Source organism: Halictus rubicundus, chromosome 3 (assembly GCF_050948215.1).
Source record: "Halictus rubicundus isolate RS-2024b chromosome 3, iyHalRubi1_principal, whole genome shotgun sequence".
Taxonomy (NCBI): Eukaryota; Metazoa; Arthropoda; class Insecta; order Hymenoptera; family Halictidae; genus Halictus; species Halictus rubicundus.
Window position 1 is genome coordinate 10,208,849 of NC_135151.1, and position 18,579 is coordinate 10,227,427.

At 43.4% G+C, this 18,579-nt stretch overlaps 1 protein-coding gene and 1 long non-coding RNA gene across 10 annotated transcripts in view; one reads left to right on the forward strand and one right to left on the reverse strand.

The window, feature by feature from the left end:
* The window catches only part of LOC143352662 (uncharacterized), a 607,068-nt gene that overhangs the window by 140,561 nt on the left and 447,928 nt on the right, over positions 1-18,579 (reverse strand). The gene's annotated exons all lie outside the window — the stretch shown is intronic.
* Positions 1-18,579, forward strand: part of Mdr49 (Multi drug resistance 49) — a 148,227-nt gene that overhangs the window by 52,049 nt on the left and 77,599 nt on the right. For 2 of the 9 annotated variants that reach the window (XM_076785305.1, XM_076785309.1), the window contains exons 1-2: positions 13,196-13,350; positions 18,093-18,496. The exons of 6 other annotated variants lie outside the window; for them this stretch is intronic. The gene's annotated coding sequence lies outside the window, so the exon portion shown is untranslated. Of the gene's footprint in view, positions 1-13,195; positions 13,351-18,079; positions 18,497-18,579 lie in introns of those variants that run through there. One more of the 9 variants, XM_076785306.1, reaches the window with a different exon arrangement.

The window sequence follows — 18,579 nt, forward strand, 5'->3', positions numbered from 1 at the left end:
ATTTAGCGAAACACCGAAGGAAACTGTTTTCGTTCAGTCTCCAGCGTATCGAACACCTAGAACGTCGCACAGTGGGCGAAAACGCGAAATCAGCGCTCAAAAATGGAAAATATTTTTGTTGTTAAATAAATGAGTGATGGGGATGTTTTAAGAATATTCCAAAAGAAGCAAATCTGAAAAAAGTTGTCGTCTTCCTCCACGACCCACAGGAGGCCGGCAAAGTTCGAGGATGAAATTAAGAATGTGAAATTGTCTCTTTGCACATGATTTTCCCAATATTCAAGTGCAATTTAAAAGAAAACTATTAGAAATAGCTAAATCGGATTTAGACAATACGAAATCTTACATCTTCTAGGATTTAAAACGATTTTAAAAGAAGTAATTGTTATTACATTTAAAAAATGATTGTTATTTCAAGTGGCGACGTGTTTTACGCCCGAATTTGAACTTAAAGTATGCATATGTTAGCCGGATCCTAATAGAACCCAGCACCGACTATACTGTGATAAACTATGGTTCACCAAACGATGCAAAAAATTCATTTCCGACAACTTGCAACAAATCTACCAGAAATTACAGATTTACTTCAGGAATATTAATGCAGAGGACACAGGTACACTAATTCCACTTATTCTATAATTTGTTTGAAACCTGTGTAATTAATGAACACCATGTAAATTCAAATTGATCTTTGTTGCAATTTGAAGCTATAAATGTTACCTTTTTATCTATTAAATTGCATTCAATTATCTCTAACGGTTTAGAAGATATTATTTTAGAGCGCCAAATTTTCGCCCACTTTGCATCGAGTGAGGATAAGCTCCAATTTCGCAAGACAGTACGGTAGTGCCTCGCTCGTTGCACCGAAAACGGGACCGAAAGTGCGTGCTGAAATCGAAGACGTGCAACGCAAGAGGTACCTCCCACTCTACCTCCCTCCTCCCTCCCTTACCCCTTCTACATCATCACGCTTCCGCCACGGCCCGGTCACGTGACGCGTTTAGTCTCTGTCGTGCATGTGTCACAATGTCACGTGACTCATCCGGTAACGACAGAGAGAGCGTAACTGTCTTCCCCTCTATTTCCCCCCTCTAGCAGCACTGGCCCTACGTAGCCATCGCAACCCCCCTTACGAGTTCCAGAATGAATAGTACCAAAACCAGGTCAAATGTCGGTCACAGATTTCTGTCTAACCATTCTTTTTCCATTGTCTTCGAAATCCTGAAGAAAGATCAACAAATTCTCAAACTTGGTACAATCTCTTATATGTTGCACAGAAAGTAATCCGTGCGAACGGGTATAGTAAGACGTAAACAAGAAAAGTTAAAAATATAGGACATTTTTTAATAATAGTACTGACCGTCATTACCCCCGCTGACTGCGATTACCTAATCTTCGCCTAAGCATGCGTGAACTATTCCTCCAAGAATACCGTGGTTCAGCGAAAAGAGCCACCGGCTCCGTCGGTGCGTTGATAGGTAATCAATGAAGCGGGTGATCGTGCGCCGCGTCGCGGCGGCCGGCTAATTAATATCTCCATAAATAACGAGAAGTGTCCCACGGCGAATCGCGTTTATTTATGGTTCACCGACGCCCTATAAATTACAGACGTTCCGTTAATCGCGGGCACGCACCGTTCACGCAATCTTGTTAAGTGATTACAAATTGGCTGGGGGGAGAGAAAGAGAGGGAGAGGGAGAGAGAGGCGGGTCGCCCTCGTGCGGCATCCACGGGTAAAACTAGCTTTACCCGACGACCCGACAGAGAAAGACGGGTGAAAGGAGAAAGGAGGGTCGAGTGGACGGTAAATCTTCTCCTCGCCGTGGAAGAATCGTTCGAGGAGGCGTTATGATCTTTATCGCTTGATGTTCAACCGGTACAAACGGGGGAGATATTAAAATCGTAATTACCGCGCTACCCTTCCTCCTCTTTCGTTCTTCTTCTTTTTCTTCTTCGTCGTCCTACTTCATCAGTATATCTCCTCGCTTAAATAAAATCCTGCTTTTCACTCAGCTCCTTTAAAATCGAAATTAGCTGTGCTCCAGCTCGCGATTGTCACCGGCAGTCTACAGCGGACCGGAATCGCGCGCTTAATTGCTTAATTGCTTAATTGCTTCTCCCACGTGGCGCTGCACAGGATAATTAACATTTGAACTGACAGTGCGAACACACGTTTAAAAGAGTCTCGCGATTTTCAATCTATTTCGAACCGAATAGAACGATCGATAAGATGAACTAATTTTTTGCTCAATTACAAAAGGATTAAAATTAATATTTCATTAATCATTCACTGTATAATGATTACGGTAAATTCTTTTTCGGTTCCTATTTTTGCAAGGCTTTCTCAAATCGCTTTGTTTAATAGTCAGCGTGTTAATCCTTCCTACCGATCTATCGATCGCTGTACTTAGAAAAGACGTTCTCCGTAAATGAGGTTCGCGGAAAGCATTGCACGTTATTCAGAAGCAAAATGCAGATTAAGATGGCGCAGAAATGGGATCTCTCCTGGTCGAGACGTTGCATCTTGATGTTATTAAGCGGCTCTTTCTGCTTGCCACCACAAGATCTCCCTTCGGAGGTTCTCTTTGTACTCGACGTAATGCCTTATTTTTCTTATCCTCTGCTCTTCTTTTCTCCCATTGTTCCCTGGAAATTGATTCGAAGCGACTACTAATAAAGACATAAAATTCGAGCAGATCGTCCATTAAAGAGATTTAAAAGAGAGTATACTTTATTTTAATTATTGCTGTGAAGAGTAATGCATTCAGAAATATTCCACAGTCATAAAGACAAGAGCCATCTTTGTGCAATTCGTTTCGTGTTGTCTTGTTTTGTGTAATATGTCAAGACATTTCTAGTATATTCTGGTATATTCTGGTATATTATGATATATTCTGGTATATTCTAGTATAATCTAGTATATTCTGGTATATTCTAATATATTCTAGTATATTCTGTTATATTCTAGTATATTCTGGTAAATTCTGGTATATCCTAGTATATTCTAGTATATTCTGGTATATTCTGGTATATTATGATATATTCTGGTATATTCTAGTATAATCTAGTATATTCTGGTATATTCTAGTATATTCTAGTATATTCTGTTATATTCTAGTATATTCTGGTATATTATGATATATTCTGGTATATTCTAGTATAATCTAGTATATTCTGGTATATTCTAGTATAATCTAGTATATTCTGGTATATTCTGGTATATTCTGGTATATTCTGGTATATTCTAGTATATTCTGTTATATTTTTGTATATTCTTTGTATTCCAAGGGTGCATAAAGAACCACTCTTGAACTCTCAACGATTTTCTGGCATTACCACTAACATCGAAAGAGCCTTCTCGTCTGCAAAAAAGTAAATATTACGTTTGTTTGTTTTGTCAACTGGAGACTGTCCAACGGTCAATAAAACAACACCAAAGACAATTCCCTCCCGAGACTTCTTCTCGCCGAGGGATTCTTCCAATACTTTTCTCGCGAAGTACTGAAAAATGTCTTAATAACTTCAACAAGAATTTCCTGGCGAAGTTCCACAGGGTCTCCTCGAATCCTCCGGAAATACTCGCCTTCTAATTGCGCCTCTTGGAATCGCGTTCTCTCACGATCGCGAGTGCATGGAAATTTCTCGCGGTCCGCAGCACTGGAGGTTGCAGTTCGCGACTCCGATAACGACGACGCGTTGCAACAACAGCAACCTTCCCGACGATGATGCACCGCATCGGCGACGAATGTACACAATCGTTGCTCACGCCGCGCCGCGCGCCGTCGCGCCGATGCCTTCGTTTCTTTTGCTCGTAATCGGACTGCTCTTATCGACGCGGGCCGAGATACCGGGCGAACTATCGTACGAATAGTTTGTAGTTCATCCAACGACTTCCGGCGTTCCTTCGTTTCATTCTTGGAAACTGAGGTTGGGTTGACTTGAGCTCGGGTTAAGAAAAATCCTATCTGGGTCGATTCACTGTTTCCCACGGACTTTATAACTTAATCTGTGCCCAAGGAAGATGAGAAATATTCTACATCGTTCTGCGGCAGCTTCCGCCATTCTTGGACGCGAATTGCGGATCAGAATCTCATCTTATCCTAGTAGTATATTAGAATATTTGAAATAATTTTTCTGATCACTTCCAGTTTTTATCTCTTCTCGCCCTGAAGGAAAAGAAAATGGAACACGTGAAGATTGACACATCAAAATAAACACAATGGATGACACATCAATATAAATACTATGACTGACACATCAAAATAAACACAATGATTGGCACGTTCGAAGATTGAAAGCATTTCAAAATACCCACACACACTAAACACCCGGTTCTCTGTGATAATTTTGTAAAAGACTCGTTTTATTGCTGGTAGTCTCTAATTTCATAATCCGTGGGTCAAATGTCTGTGAAAACTTCGAAAAATGTTTTTCTTGACGGATACCACCGTGGATTTAAAGATTGAAGCTTCCTCTTTACAACGACACCTCAACAATTGATGCACGATTTTTGCCAGTCGTGTTATCGAGCTTCGAATGAGAGCTGTGCCGACAACTTCACAGTGGTACAAGTTATACCACGAGGGCTTTCGAAGGGCTACAAGACAGTGAAAAAAATCGTACACCAATTTTTAAGGAGTCATTGTAAAGAGGTGGCTTCAATTTTCGCATCAATGGCAGCTTCATTTTCGAGAAATTTTTTCGGAAGTTTTTGGGGACGTTCGAACTCGCAGCATTTTCGAAGTAACAAAGGGATGGAATTTTTCCACGGAGAAGCGTGATTTTCCATTCCGTGGCGGCCATATTGTCGAGGATTCCAGGTGGCCGTTCCAGAATGGCAGCGCGCACAAGGGCAGTATTTTGGTTGCCCGTGTTCCGCGACCAATTTTAGGGTGATTCGGAGTCCGTGGCTCGGCCCGCAATCTTCCCGAATGGATTCCAATTAAAACGACTGTCTGGGGGGGGGGGGGATACGTACGGCTTCGGCGGTCGGCGACGGTTCAAAGAGGTTCTCGGCGAACCTCGTCGGCATCGCATCGTATCGCGCCGGAGCGCTTTCATAACTGTTAATAGGAAACAATTGCCGTCTCTCGATTAAATTCCGCTGAACTATTACAGGCGTCCGTGTCGCGCGGCCGGCTCCTCCTGTTCCTGAGGTGACTGGCCTTTCTCGCGTCCGTAGTCCTCGACATTCCCTCGGGTGCTTCCCAGTTTTCCATTTCGCGAACCCCCCACTGCCCCGCATTACCCTAATAATCAACTAGCCTTCGAAAGCGATCTCATGCACCTCCCCGCCCCTCCCCCTTCCACCGGTCCCCGCGATTTCTCCTTCCGGCGCGGCAGGAATTTCGCGATTCCCCGGGCCGACGTTCGCGAATGCTTGCAATCGAAGTTACGCTCGCCGAATGGCCCGGCGAATATCGAATGCCGCTCTGCAAGGGCTGCACAGAGTGTCCCACCTGATTTTGGCATCCGGTTCACGTCGCTACAGTATTCTCTCCATGACTGTCGAAAAGATCTCTAGCGTAACTGTCAACATCTTATCCCCACCACTGGGAGGATCCCCTTGGAACTAGTCAACCGGTAAACAAGTTCGATGACCGAGCCAACGAGGGATCGAGTATCGAGGAGACTCATACTAATGCTAGCGAAGAGAAAAATTGTAACTTTTAATCTTTAATTTCTTTTTATTTACTAATTTGTATTTTTATTAATATTGATTTATTTTTTCACAATTTTGTATGTCCTTGATCTCGAATGGCCAGGGACGGCATCACTATTAATTTTTAACAATGCAGGATTCCTTTAAGTCAAAAAATGGGAAAAACCTATGAGTTAGATTACGTCGCAAATTGACCGCAGAAGAAAGTGTACTGATTAGTAAAATCTCGATTATACGAACTAGTCAGTAGAATACGAGTGTGTGAATAGAGCAGTTACCTAGCTGCAGTGCTATATTGTCAATGATTTGCTCAATGAATCGTGTTATATATAGATCGCTTTAAATTAAACTGTTTACATATGTGAATGAAGAATAAAGAATTCACAAATCATCGTTTCGGATAATCGAGGTTCTACTTCTGCAGATGGTCGATTTTCTCATCGGAATTCTGTGCTATAGTTTTCTGAATGCGCCATTGATGAGCACGCGGAGTTACTGCTTTTGGGATCATTGCCAAGGACCGTTGTTGAAAGGCGCTGCTTTATTCCCATTGCTCGCTCGCCCTATAATGACTAGAATACTCCGGTTTATAATTAGAATTTTTCGATGAAATGGATTTCGTTCGATGACGTTGTGACTTTTCGTTTCGGCACGGTCGGACTTTTTGTTTACGAATTTCTCTGAAGAAACCTTGGCACATTGCTATTATACGCAGGGACCATAACTGTTATGATAAAAAAGAAAAAAGTCATGGAATAACAAGTACTTCATCGACTAAAATCGTATTGGTTACAAATAAGGATTATAAGTAACCGAAAATTTTTTCTCTTTTTGATGAATGTTATCGTTGAGAGAAATTCATTTCGATCGCTCATAACAGTTATCAATGAGAGAAATTTATTTCGATCGCTCATAACAGTTATTGATAAAGGAAATTTTTAATAGTTATTATTAAATAGTAAAATTTCTTAATGCTGCAATAACAATTTAATGTGGTAAACATGAGTTTTTCCAAATTTTCTCCTGACAAATTACACTGCAAATCATCTAATGTTAATTTTAGAGCAGAAAAGGTTCGTTCAACGCTAACCTTAGTTGCGGGCACAGCGTGAATTATGCACGCTGGTTTTGATAAATACGGGAGTCTATATTTCTGATTATCCCTGTTGAAAAATTTTGAAAAACTTTTTTTTCAGATTTTCTGTTGTTCTTATTGTTGATTCGTCTTGTTGTACGAAACCTTCTCAATGAATTTCACAGGCTTGCTCCATCCGAAAAAGAATAGACAACTCGGTAATTAAAGAAGCAACTGAAATGAATTTTCTCATCAATAATTATTATGAACAAGTGAAAAGAAATTCGATCATCGATAACTGTTATGAGCGATCGAAATGAGCTTCTCTCATTAATAACTGTTATGAGCGATCGAAATGAACTTCTCTCATCGACAACTGCTTTGAACAATCAAAACATTATTTTTTCTTCATCGATAACAGCTATCGAGGAGGATCCAATTTTTTGGACACTAGTATCTGTTATTTGTAACTTACAAGTATAAAAATTGATATTTTTTAATCATTTTGTTCTTCGAATTTTTTTCTTTATACTTTGTGTAGATTATCTCAAGTTTCAGTAATAATCAACCTTTTATTAACGATTTTTATCGGAGAAAATTTTAGAATAACTGTTATTTTTGGTCTCTGGTTATACGAGCACACTGTTATTTACGAGAATCGTTGTACAGGAAAATTTATGCTGTATCAGATGTGGTTTCAACCGTCTGTCCCATTGTGATTCTTGAACCAAGCCAACCCGAACGGTTCTAATGCGGGCGATCGTTACGACAAAATCTTCGTAGTCCCAGATCATTGACAGATTACTCTCGTTGCGCATTCATCCGGCTTGTTTACTCACGGGTGTTTAATTGCTGTTGGTCCGGGGTCTTGTTCGCGTGTTGATTATCCGTGTTGGTCAGCGTTCGTAGCTTTGTTGGTCGATGTTATCCGCACCGTGGCAGAGTAATGTCTTTACAACATTGTGATCGATGTGCTACCAGATGGGGCCGATGCGACTGTTCCTGAACAGTGTCGTCTTTATGCTTCTTCAAATTGTACCATTTTTGTTTGGTTTATCGAACAAGATTCCTTTGCGGAATCAACTTCAGTCGCGTTTGACTACAAATCTTTTTACCGAATCGTTTTCTCGCTGGAAATAAAATCTTCTTACTGAATCGTCCCTTTACGGAATCATCCCTTTACTAGAAATTACATTTCTTTACTGCACGGTCTCCTTTCTAGATCTTCTTACTGAATTTCAGTAGTGTTACGAATACGTACATACATAACATCCCCAGTGACATATTTTCCGATATTCTTACTTGCGCCAGAAACACTTTTTGAATCCCTTGATGAAAGATCTATTGATAAAGAATCTAAACTCTTCATAATTCAAGCTGTCTCTCAAATTCTTTTGCCTCGACTTTTGCTTCTGTTGCTCCCTTTAATTAATGTAACATAATATGTATGGTAAAAGTGTCATAGAAATTAGTTGTATGTTTCATAAATCCAACACTACAGTCTTTTTTCGATATGTGTCGCAAATACCTGACTGATAAAAGTCGCAGAAGTATAGTAAAAATAATACGGATCGGGTACGAGGTTCCATGGAGAGTAATAGTATCTCCTGGACAATATATGTCGCTGGCAAGACCCGTGTTACTGACATAAACCGAGAGAACATTGTACTTACTTTCACTTATAAGAAAGGAAAAACTAACCCACCTGAAAAATTTCTTTCGCTAACTAGATGACACCATACGAGTAAAACAAAATAAAAATGTCATTAATAGACTCCGGATTTTGTGCATTTATGCCCAAATTGAGTGGATGAACTTTAACATAGTAAGACGATTAAAGGAATTTAAGAATGTCAATATATTATTTTCAGTCTATTCAAATTATTGAAGGAAGAAAGAACTTTCTACTACTGATATAGAAAGATCGCATTTTGCATAAGAATTCGTAAATTTGCACACGCTGTAAGTGCGTGAAAATCCGATCTAATTGCAACAGCGATGAAAATTGTACGGCAGGGGGTTGAAAGGTTAACAACACTCCTAAAAGATTAAAATTTCTTTCTCTCTCGCCCAACTTAATCAGCCCACACAAATTCATATTCGCGTGCAGAGCCATAGCGATCGCGAGCGCGCGAAATTTTCGGCTGGTTCGCAAAGTATCAGCAGCTGGCGCATGCACCATTCACGCGGACGTGTGACAGGCATAACTTCGGGGACTGCGAAACATTGCGTCGAAACGGCTTTTCCGTGAAGGCATCGGGTTTGGAGCGTTCTTGGAAAATTCCTCTGGCATCGGAAATGGGTCAGTGTGTCCGCCCGCGAGGCTGAGGTCGAGCTCTCGTTGCGGCCGGTGTGCATCTGCATTCTGCAGTGGCCGAAATCGCGACGCGCCGACCGCGGTACCAATCGATACACGCTATAGCATAGTGCCCACTTAAATCTGTAAAGTCTGGGATCCGGAAGTCAACTTTATCGCGTAATCGGCATTTATCTACTGAGATAAGATTTCGTCGAGCTGGAGGCACTGAGCGATGGGGGAAGAGTGAGGATGGTTTGTGCAAATTTTATATTGTAACAGATTTAGCAAGCTTTGGCGAGCACTACTGTATTTGCGAGCGACGCCGATGCTGAAGCCGACGCCGCGCCGGCGTCGTTTCCCACGACAGAAAACTCGGGGGCCGATACACCGATACGTCGTTTATCGCGGATCGTTCCGAGCGAGTAAGCCGATCTGCCCTCGCTCCTATCGCGTGGGAGACGGTCTAAAGGTCATTCCTGATACAATGACCGTAATTTTGTCTGTTGATACTACCCGAGACCGTGACGGTCCTCGTGAACCTCGGGTTAAGCCCTGTCCCGCGAGGGAGTTGTAAACAGGGTCTTGCTGCCCCGGAATATCTCGGAAACATAGAAAAATGGTAGAAATCGCCCCCGACTGCAGCCGTGTGGTTCTATTGGGTCTGTCTCTTTGTATTAGTCCTGAGCCCTGCAGGGCTATATGTATTGGATTTGTCTCTGAAGCTCGCAGTATGCTCTAAACAGGAAAATGTAAGAATCTGGGTGGCGTACTTTATTCAGGGATTTCGTTCCGGTAGCTTTTGGTGCACGTAATATGTGTTAGGTGGCTTAACAAGTTAAGCTCAAGTAGCTCAGCTAGGTAGTCCTTGCGGTTATAGGGCTACCTCTTTGGTTTAGTCTTGAGCCCTACAGGGTTCTACGTACCGAATTTGAATTTCAAGTTGACAAGGTGTTTAATGAAGAAAATGTGAGAATCTGAGTGGCTTGTTTTGTTTAGGGAACTCATTCTGGTAGCTTTTGATGGACGTAACATGTCTTAGGTATCTTACCATGTTTAGCTCAGGTAGCTCATCTAGGTAGCCCACGCGGTTATAGGGCTACCTCTTTGGGTGAGTCTTGAGCCCTACAGGGTTCAACGTACAGGATTTATAGAAGGGAAAAGATTGGGTTTATTTAAACTTTGAACGATTTTCATAATAATATGTGCTTAAATAAAGAAGTCAACTCAGCAATTTCCTATGAAAACGTTTTTATAATTTCAATAATTGTGAAATAGAAAGCCGGTCATTTCGACCGTGGTAGTTTTAGGGTTAAAATATTCGTTCGAGTTAATACAATGCACATGGGCGTCGTTCCTGAAGAGTTCGAACATTTGATCAGGAAAACCATTGAAAAATCTATTTGCAAAACTCAGTCCTCCCATTTCTTCTCTGAGCGCGTTTAGACACCCTCCCTGCAAAAATCCAGTTGCAAAAATCAGCCCAGCTGTTCGGGGCTCTTGTCCCAAGATATGAAGCTGCCCCAAGTCCCCGATTCTCAAATTTCGTAGAGTAACCGGGAGGCGAAGCTAGCCCTGCGAGTCAGCAAACGAAGGGTGACACCGTTCGCCAGCGAAGCAATCCTTCACCGGGCGTCTCCCTGGAAAATATTTCATACCCGACTTATTGCGGATGGTCCGGGACCGTAAAGGCGGATTTACACTTCTTCCCTTTGAATGTACAACCCGGATGATTCATCCACAATGAACGTGAAAGACGAGAACCGGTGTATTTATCAGGGACCTGTTATAACCAAAAAGAAAAAAGTCATGGAATAACAAGTATTTCGTCCACTAAAATCGCATTGGTTACAAGTAAGGATTGCTAGTAACCGAAAATTTTTATTTTGTTGGTAAATGTTATCGTTAAGAGAAATTGATTTCGATCACTTGTAACAGTTATCAATGAGAGAAATTTATTTCGATCGCTCATAACAGTTATCGGCGAGATCAATTTATTTCGATCGCTCATAGCAGTTATTCATGAAGGAAATTTGTAATAGTTAATATTAAATAGAACAACTTTCAAATAGTAGACAATCAATTTTCTCGTCGACACGAATTTTCTCATCAATAATTATTATGAATAAGTGAAAAGAAATTCTCTCATCGACAACAGTTATCGAGGAGGATCCAATGTTTTGGACACAAATAATTGTTATTTGTAACCAGAAAGTATAAAATTCGATATTTTTAATCATTTTGTTCTTCGAATTTTCGTCTTTATATTATCTGTAGATTATCTTAAATTACAGTAATAATCAACTTTTCATCAATGATTTTTATCGTAGAAAATTTTAGAATAACGGTTATTTTCGGTGCCTGGTATTTATACTGGGTGCGGTAAAGAGAGCTCCGAATATAAAAGAATGAACCCTCGTCTTGTAAGAACGAAAAGAATCGAATGTTGCATCTGCGTCGCAGTTTGGTGTCTCGTATTTTCGTCTCGCTCGCACCCCACGTTTCTCATTCTCGCTCTTACACGACGCAAACAAAAGGTATGCTATAAAGATTTTTGATCGCCATAAAGTCGTCTCGTCTCACTGTGCGGCGGATGAATATTAAGAGTCGGCCAGGAAGTTTGCGGTATCTCGGATTTCGAAGGAGAGCCGCCCTCCCCGATAGAGGGCCGATTTAATCCGGCCGGAAACCGGTGTCTGACAAATCGTCCGGATTATATCCATTCATCAGCGAGCAGGCCGCAGTCTGTTTGCGCGCGTTGCGCTCCAGCAACCCACATTTATCTCGTGCCAAGCCTGCGCTTTCGTATTTACGGCGTGCACCGGCCCGACGTGCCGGCCGTGGACGTCAGTCTCCGGAATTTTTCCCGACTTTTGTTTTGCCCGTGTCGCAATCGATCCACCGCAACCGGCCTCCCGTCTCGATCACGATTATTCTATACTCGAGTGTCCCTATCAATCAATTATACTCCCACAGACACATGGGGAACGGTGAACTTAAGCGGACAGGGTGCTTGGAAGGACGTTGCTGGGCTCGGCTTATGATGCCTGGCGTCACTGTCTGCTATTTTTGAGATCGAGTTCTCTTTACACGCGTCTTTCTCGCGAGGCTCATACCTTCTGGTTCTTTGATTTTTCAAGGATTATGTTTTTGATATTTTTGTGGATCGATATTAAGTCGTGCAGACTTTATCGCGAATTTTATTTTCCGATTTGTGAAACGTTTCAACCCTCATCTTGGTTAGGTGCTGTACAACGTTTGAATTTTTCCTGACCGTGTTGTAAGATGTATTTTTAGTTTGTACCTCGAGGACGAATTCACTATTTTTGAATCGAATCTAATTTAGAAAAGTACCTATCTTAAAAAATGACAATTTAACGCGTGATTCAAAGTTCAATGTCAGTTGAAGGTCAATAGCCCTACCCTATCGATTAATTATAAATTTCGCTCAGCATCTGATTTGCGCTAAGCACCCTACAGAGGTAGAACCAATCACAGTGCTATCGGTGGTCTCGGTTGACTATGAGTTGGGAATTGAGTCGAATCCATGTCCTCGTTCAAATTCAACAACCCTCCCCTATCGATGAACTATAAACTGTGCTTCGCATCTGATTTAGCTAAGTGTCCCGACGAAAAGAACCATTCACAGTGTTCCCATTGACAGCGAATGCGATCTGAATTGACCACGAGTTGCAAGCTAGCTCCGCTCCGCGTATCAGTCGAAACTCGTCGACCCTCCCGTACGGTCTGGGTCCGTATTCAACAGTGTCACCGAAAAGAAAAGTATTTGGCAAGCGGAAACGGGGACGTCGATCGTGAAAATAGGCTGACGTGTTTGGTCGGACGGCAGCGTCAGAGTGTCTCGTATCGCGTCATCGTGGTTCGAGCATCGAGGCGTCGTCGCGGACGTCACCGTTCGATGCCAGGAGCGTCGCGACGCCGCGGCGCGCCAAGCGGATCGCGGCAACAACGGCATCGGCATCAGCATCATCAGCCTCGTTCCCAGAATTTCGACGATATCCGGTTCGCGCCGGTTCCCACTGGCTCGCTTCCGATCTTCGGCATCGTCTGCTGCACGCTGCTCGACGTGGCGTCGCGTCGCGTCGGTGTCGGCGTCGTTGTCGTCGACGTCGTCCCTTTTCGACGAGTCGCGTCCGCTTGTAACCGAGGGGATGAAAAAGAGGGGACACGGCGTCGTTGCGTAAGCGTCTGGACGCCGAGGCACCGTTGCGTCAGTCGTTCGAAAGCTACTAAGCATCGCGGTCCACGAAAACCCGGCCGAGAGCAAAACCGGCGCTCGCCTGCGAACGCTAATCCGTGAGTCTCTCGCTAATCCGGGGCGTCGGCTGCCCCTCGAAACCGGGGACCGTTCCCCACCGGGCTCCCACGGGGTTCCTGCGCTCCTGGCTGGGTCTCCTCAAGGTCGCAGCGTCCGACGTTGTTCCGTGTGTCCCGGACCTTGGTGCTGGGAAATCTCAAGGTCAATGCCACGTCGCCCCGCGACAGCAACAGTCGCGCAGCCGCGTCCTCCTCAGGATCGGACGGTTTTATGGTGGCGCCTCCGAGAGATCTAACGCATCCCCTCTCGACGATCGATCGGGATCGCGCGACGTCGCCTCGATCGATCGATCCATCGATCCACCGCCGCGTCTCAGCTATCGACCATGCGGTTACGTAAGACGTGCTCGTTTTTTTTTTCTCACCATTGCGAGACCAATGATTGCGGTTCGTGGCTCTTCGGGGGGGCCTGTCGTGTCGTCGCTGATCCTAATCGTCGAACTTGGGTTTTTCGGCGGATTTACAGAGCTAGACTTTTCAGAGATTAGATCGGAGATGGATAGCTAAAACACGTGTCATGGCGAGATCGATCATTGATACCCCGTTCCACTGTTATGTCGACGACTACTGTTTTCGATTGTGTTCCACGAGTTCGTAGTTTTTATTGCAGTTTTTATTGCAGACGTGATTAAAAGCGTGCTCGAAAAGTTCGCGGTAGGTGTGTGAAGCGAATTCAAGAATGCGAGTGGTGGTGGCAAGGTCGTTGACATAAGGGTTGATATTCCCATCCCCTCCCTTTCTTGGAATCGTTCGGACCTTTCCCTTTAATTCGCCCGAAATTTTTTCGATGCAGTTCTTGACGCAGCATAACCATGCTTTCTCAATGCAGTTTTCGATGCAGATTTTTGAATCTATTTGCGACGTGTTATATAAATGTTTGTGCATCTTCTATTTTTGCATATATTTAGACGATTTGGTTTCTTTTGTGTTATTGGCAAACGGAATACCTATAGGTATATTGTGACCGATCAGGAAGGACGGACAATCTATGTGCTGATTGTAAATCACTGTCGTAACCTACACACGTGTGTGCAATAATTCATAAAAGTCTACGTACACTTGCCAAATTTAAATTCTTTGGAACAGTGTAGCGAAGGTTTCGGACATTGTACGAAGATCGACATTATTACAATATGTTGGATAGATTCGGTTGAAATGACTATAGTCTCGTGCTTGTCGACGTGAGAAGATGAGTTGACAACACAGGACTTAAATTAGAATACGATGTTCATATTTATGTAGAGGATATATGTAGTATATGGAATTTTAGAATTTATTTATATTTTTAATGAAACATGTGTCAAAAATCGTTGTCAATTTTTTGGAATCCAATTGACACACTAAATCTTTGTTTCTTTTCTAAATGTTTTAAATATAACAAACATATGTAGTTCTTCTTGGCACATAACAATTGCCACATCCTTTTACTATACAGATCACTATTTCAGTGCTTCGAAGAATTTTTAATTCATACTATGGAAAGTTTCTAATATAACACATGCCTGCGCCAATAAACCATGACTGATAAAATTTTATCATTTGGAGTCAAATCAAAATATTTTAACAAATTGATCATAAAAATCGTCCGTATTAATGACAAGTTACAGAACTTACACACACATTTATTTCTTCTCTTAATAATTTTATGGAGTTAGAAACAGTGCAATGTTTTAAATTCTTCAGATGATTTCGCCTATTTCGCCTTTGACGCACTCGTTCCTGATAATTCTACTGTCTTATACTTCACCGTTCTCTATCATTATGCAGTCCACGTACAATGAGAAATTTTAACGCTCCGTCGCACAAGCATCGAAACAACTGCACCAATCGCAATATGAAAACTGCGAAACCGCCCTTGCCTGGTGCATTGTCAACGTGGACCGGAATAAAAGTCAATGCTGCAGAAATTGTGTGCAGAGAGGAACGAGCGGATTAAAGGGGAACGAGGAGCGTTTATTAAGCGGAGACCGCGATGCAGCTCGCTGCAGTATCGGATGCGGCGGTCTCCTTTAAGGTGGCGCGTCACTTTCCAACCTCGAATTTTTCCCCGACCCGGTACCCTCGTTAAACGTTAGTGGCCGAGTTCGTCGCAATGACGCAGGTTCCCCGGGTGCTCCGAATGTCTGTCGTCGACGGAACGGAGCTTTCGCTTTGTGCATCGACGTTTCCGCGACCTTATCAAACGGGCCTCGCCGATAAACCGTATTTGCAAGCTGAACCGCCGTGCTGCATCGTTCCGCGAAGGTGAAGGGGGAAAACTGGGATTCCTCGTTGCAACGATTGCATTTGTTTCCCCCCCTGTTTTCCGTGCGTTCCGCGAAGTCGCGATCGCGACACGCGCGTCCACACAGTCTTTTAATCAAGGTGACACAATTGATCCTCGAGAACCCCGCCTTGGAACTGATTCTGCACGTGGCCGATGATCAATATTCGCGAGCACAGACTCTGCAAGAGGTCTCGGAACGTCGTGGACAATTCACCCGAATTTTTCCTTCCCTCTTGGCCCGTATACAACGATTCTTCCGACGCAGTTTCCGAAACGTGCTGACAGTTTATGTTGACCGTGCCACGTGTTCTCGGCCGGTAATTAGATGTACGCCTCCCGGGAACCAGTTTTCACAGAAATATTCAAATCACTTTATATTTGGCTCGCTGATTGCCTTGTCTTCATAGCCGTGATGTCAACATACTGATCTCCCGGTTTTCGAAGGCAATCTTATCTTCTCGTTTTGCGTTTCGATAACCAATAGGCGATCCTTGTAGCTCTGAACACGAATTCGAGAGACGTTCCCTTCCATCGCACGCAGTTTTTGAGAATTCCTGGGAGAATTTGATTCTGTAGATCCTCCTAAATGCAAAGGTGTTGTGTTTGTAACACGTTCGAATGATTTTTGAAGAGAGTTAGACGCCTTCGACGAAGGATAGTGTGAAAGATAGCGGATCTGCTGACTAATTTCGGTGCTACCGAAGACGATCGTGGATTGCACAATATTATCGGCGAGTATCAGGTGTAATTTTAGATGTCGGTCCCCACGAATTGTCGAGTATCGCGTCAAACGATAAGGCAACACTCCAGTCGACGCTGCGTTTAGAACTGTTAACTGTTTTGATCGGTGTAGTATTCGAAAATGATACGACGATTGGTGTATGAATTTTTTGGCGGACACGATGTTTGTGTTATATCATTAAGAACCAATTGTGATCATTGTACCCCGGTATTTGCTCATGGTGCAACAGGGTCTTGATCCGTACCTACACCACGATTGGTCTCTCGGTTACAATTATCAATCGATTCAAAAGGTTCAAGTACCATCATAGTGCAGTGATTTCTCTATATATGTCGCCAAGGCCTGGACGATAAACGTCGCGAAATTATCCTCACTACCGCGGGGTATACCCCGTGAGCGGTATGTGAGCGGTGTTGTTGACATATATCGAGAATTCACTGTAATCCCAAAAAACGTTCGATCGAAGCCTAACGAAATCTAATACTAATTCGGGACTACAACAAGCCGTAACAAACCCAAACACAGTCCTAAAAATTATCGCAAACTCGATAACGATCTCTAGACGTCGATCTCACTTTGACACCGATCGAGTGCCTACTTCTCGGAGTTTCCGTAAAATGTTGAATTAAAGTGTAACAAACAATAAACCGCTACAAACCGTAACAAACCCGAAGAAACCTCCAAAAATGATCGCAAAGTCTGTGGCGATCTCAGGAATAACACCTTGCACTGAAAATGATCGATAAACGATCTTCTACGTTTCGTGATCAGACAAAACACTACTAAACCTACCAAACCCTAATAGATCCTAACGAACCATAAGAAAGCTCTAAAAATTACAAAATCTTGTAAAACTGATCTCAAGACCCATATCTTACTTTGAAATCGACCAAAAAACGACCGTTTGTGCCTAACATCCTCAACATATTGCACATCATAATAAACCTCCGACCGCGATCTGATCTCGCTACCAAATCGATCGTATACCGATATACGTCTTATGATTTTGCAAAACGATCAAAATTCGATCAAATTAGGATCCTATGAACTCTAGTAGACTGCACGAAACAACAATAAACCTCCGAAAAATCTCACACAAAAATAGTAATCCGAAGACACTGCTCTCCCTTTGAAACCGATCATAAACCGATCTGTCTCACGATTAGTTAAATGACGCGATCGAAGCGCAACGAGCTCTAGTAAACCGCCATAAACCACAACAAACCTTCAAAAAATGTCTTAAAAAACTGCGATAGCAATTCAAGGTGAACTCGAGATCGCGTTAAAATTAATCGTAACCGATTTGTGTTTCACGATTAGCTAAATTACTCGATGCAAACCCAACGAGCTCTGGTAGACCGCCATAAACCACAACAAACCTTCGGAAGTTGTCGTAAAGACCTGCGATAGCGTCTCGAGGAGGTCGATCTTGTATTGGAATCGATCGTTAGCCGATCACGGTTTTACGATCTGATAGGAGAACGCGCGGAACGGTGACCGGATACCAATGAATAATTTATAATAACTTCGGCGTCGATCGGGCTTAGGGTTCAATGTCACGTGGGGGGGGGGGGGGGGGGGGGTGGAGGGTGGGGAGGTGGCGATGGGTGCTACGACCGGCTACGAGGAAATCCAGCCGCATGTGAACTCCGGGAGCCGGCCTTATCTCGTTGATGTCAGCTCGAGCGTATAAAAGACAGGCTCTTTCGACAGGTGACTTCAGTAATTCGCGCGAGGACGCCCGTAGCGGAACCGATTTTGCCGTACGCGTATGTGTCCCGTCACCCCCAGAGCATCGTCATCAACGTGACCTTTCACCTTCGATCAGCGCGTCGATCACACCTCTCCGTCATCCCCTAAGTCGTCAGCTGACTCCTGCCCGTGTTCATCCTTCCTCGATCGAAGTGGAAGCCACAGGCGAGTCCTTCTGGTAGACAGCGTGCTCCCGTGCAAGACCGTTGGGAGAGACCCGTGGCACTGTCACAGTGACACGCATAGTGACTCCCGGTGAAGTCGCGAGGGACACTTATGAAGGGGTCCGTCAACGCACCGAGGCCCATCGTTGATCAGAACAGATATATTTGGGATAACGATTGGAAGCAGTAGACGCTGACAAGGTACGTGACACGTGCTCGCCAGAACACGCTTCCGAACGTGCTAATGTCCTCGATCATGCGGCAGACAGCGTAGGGACCATAGG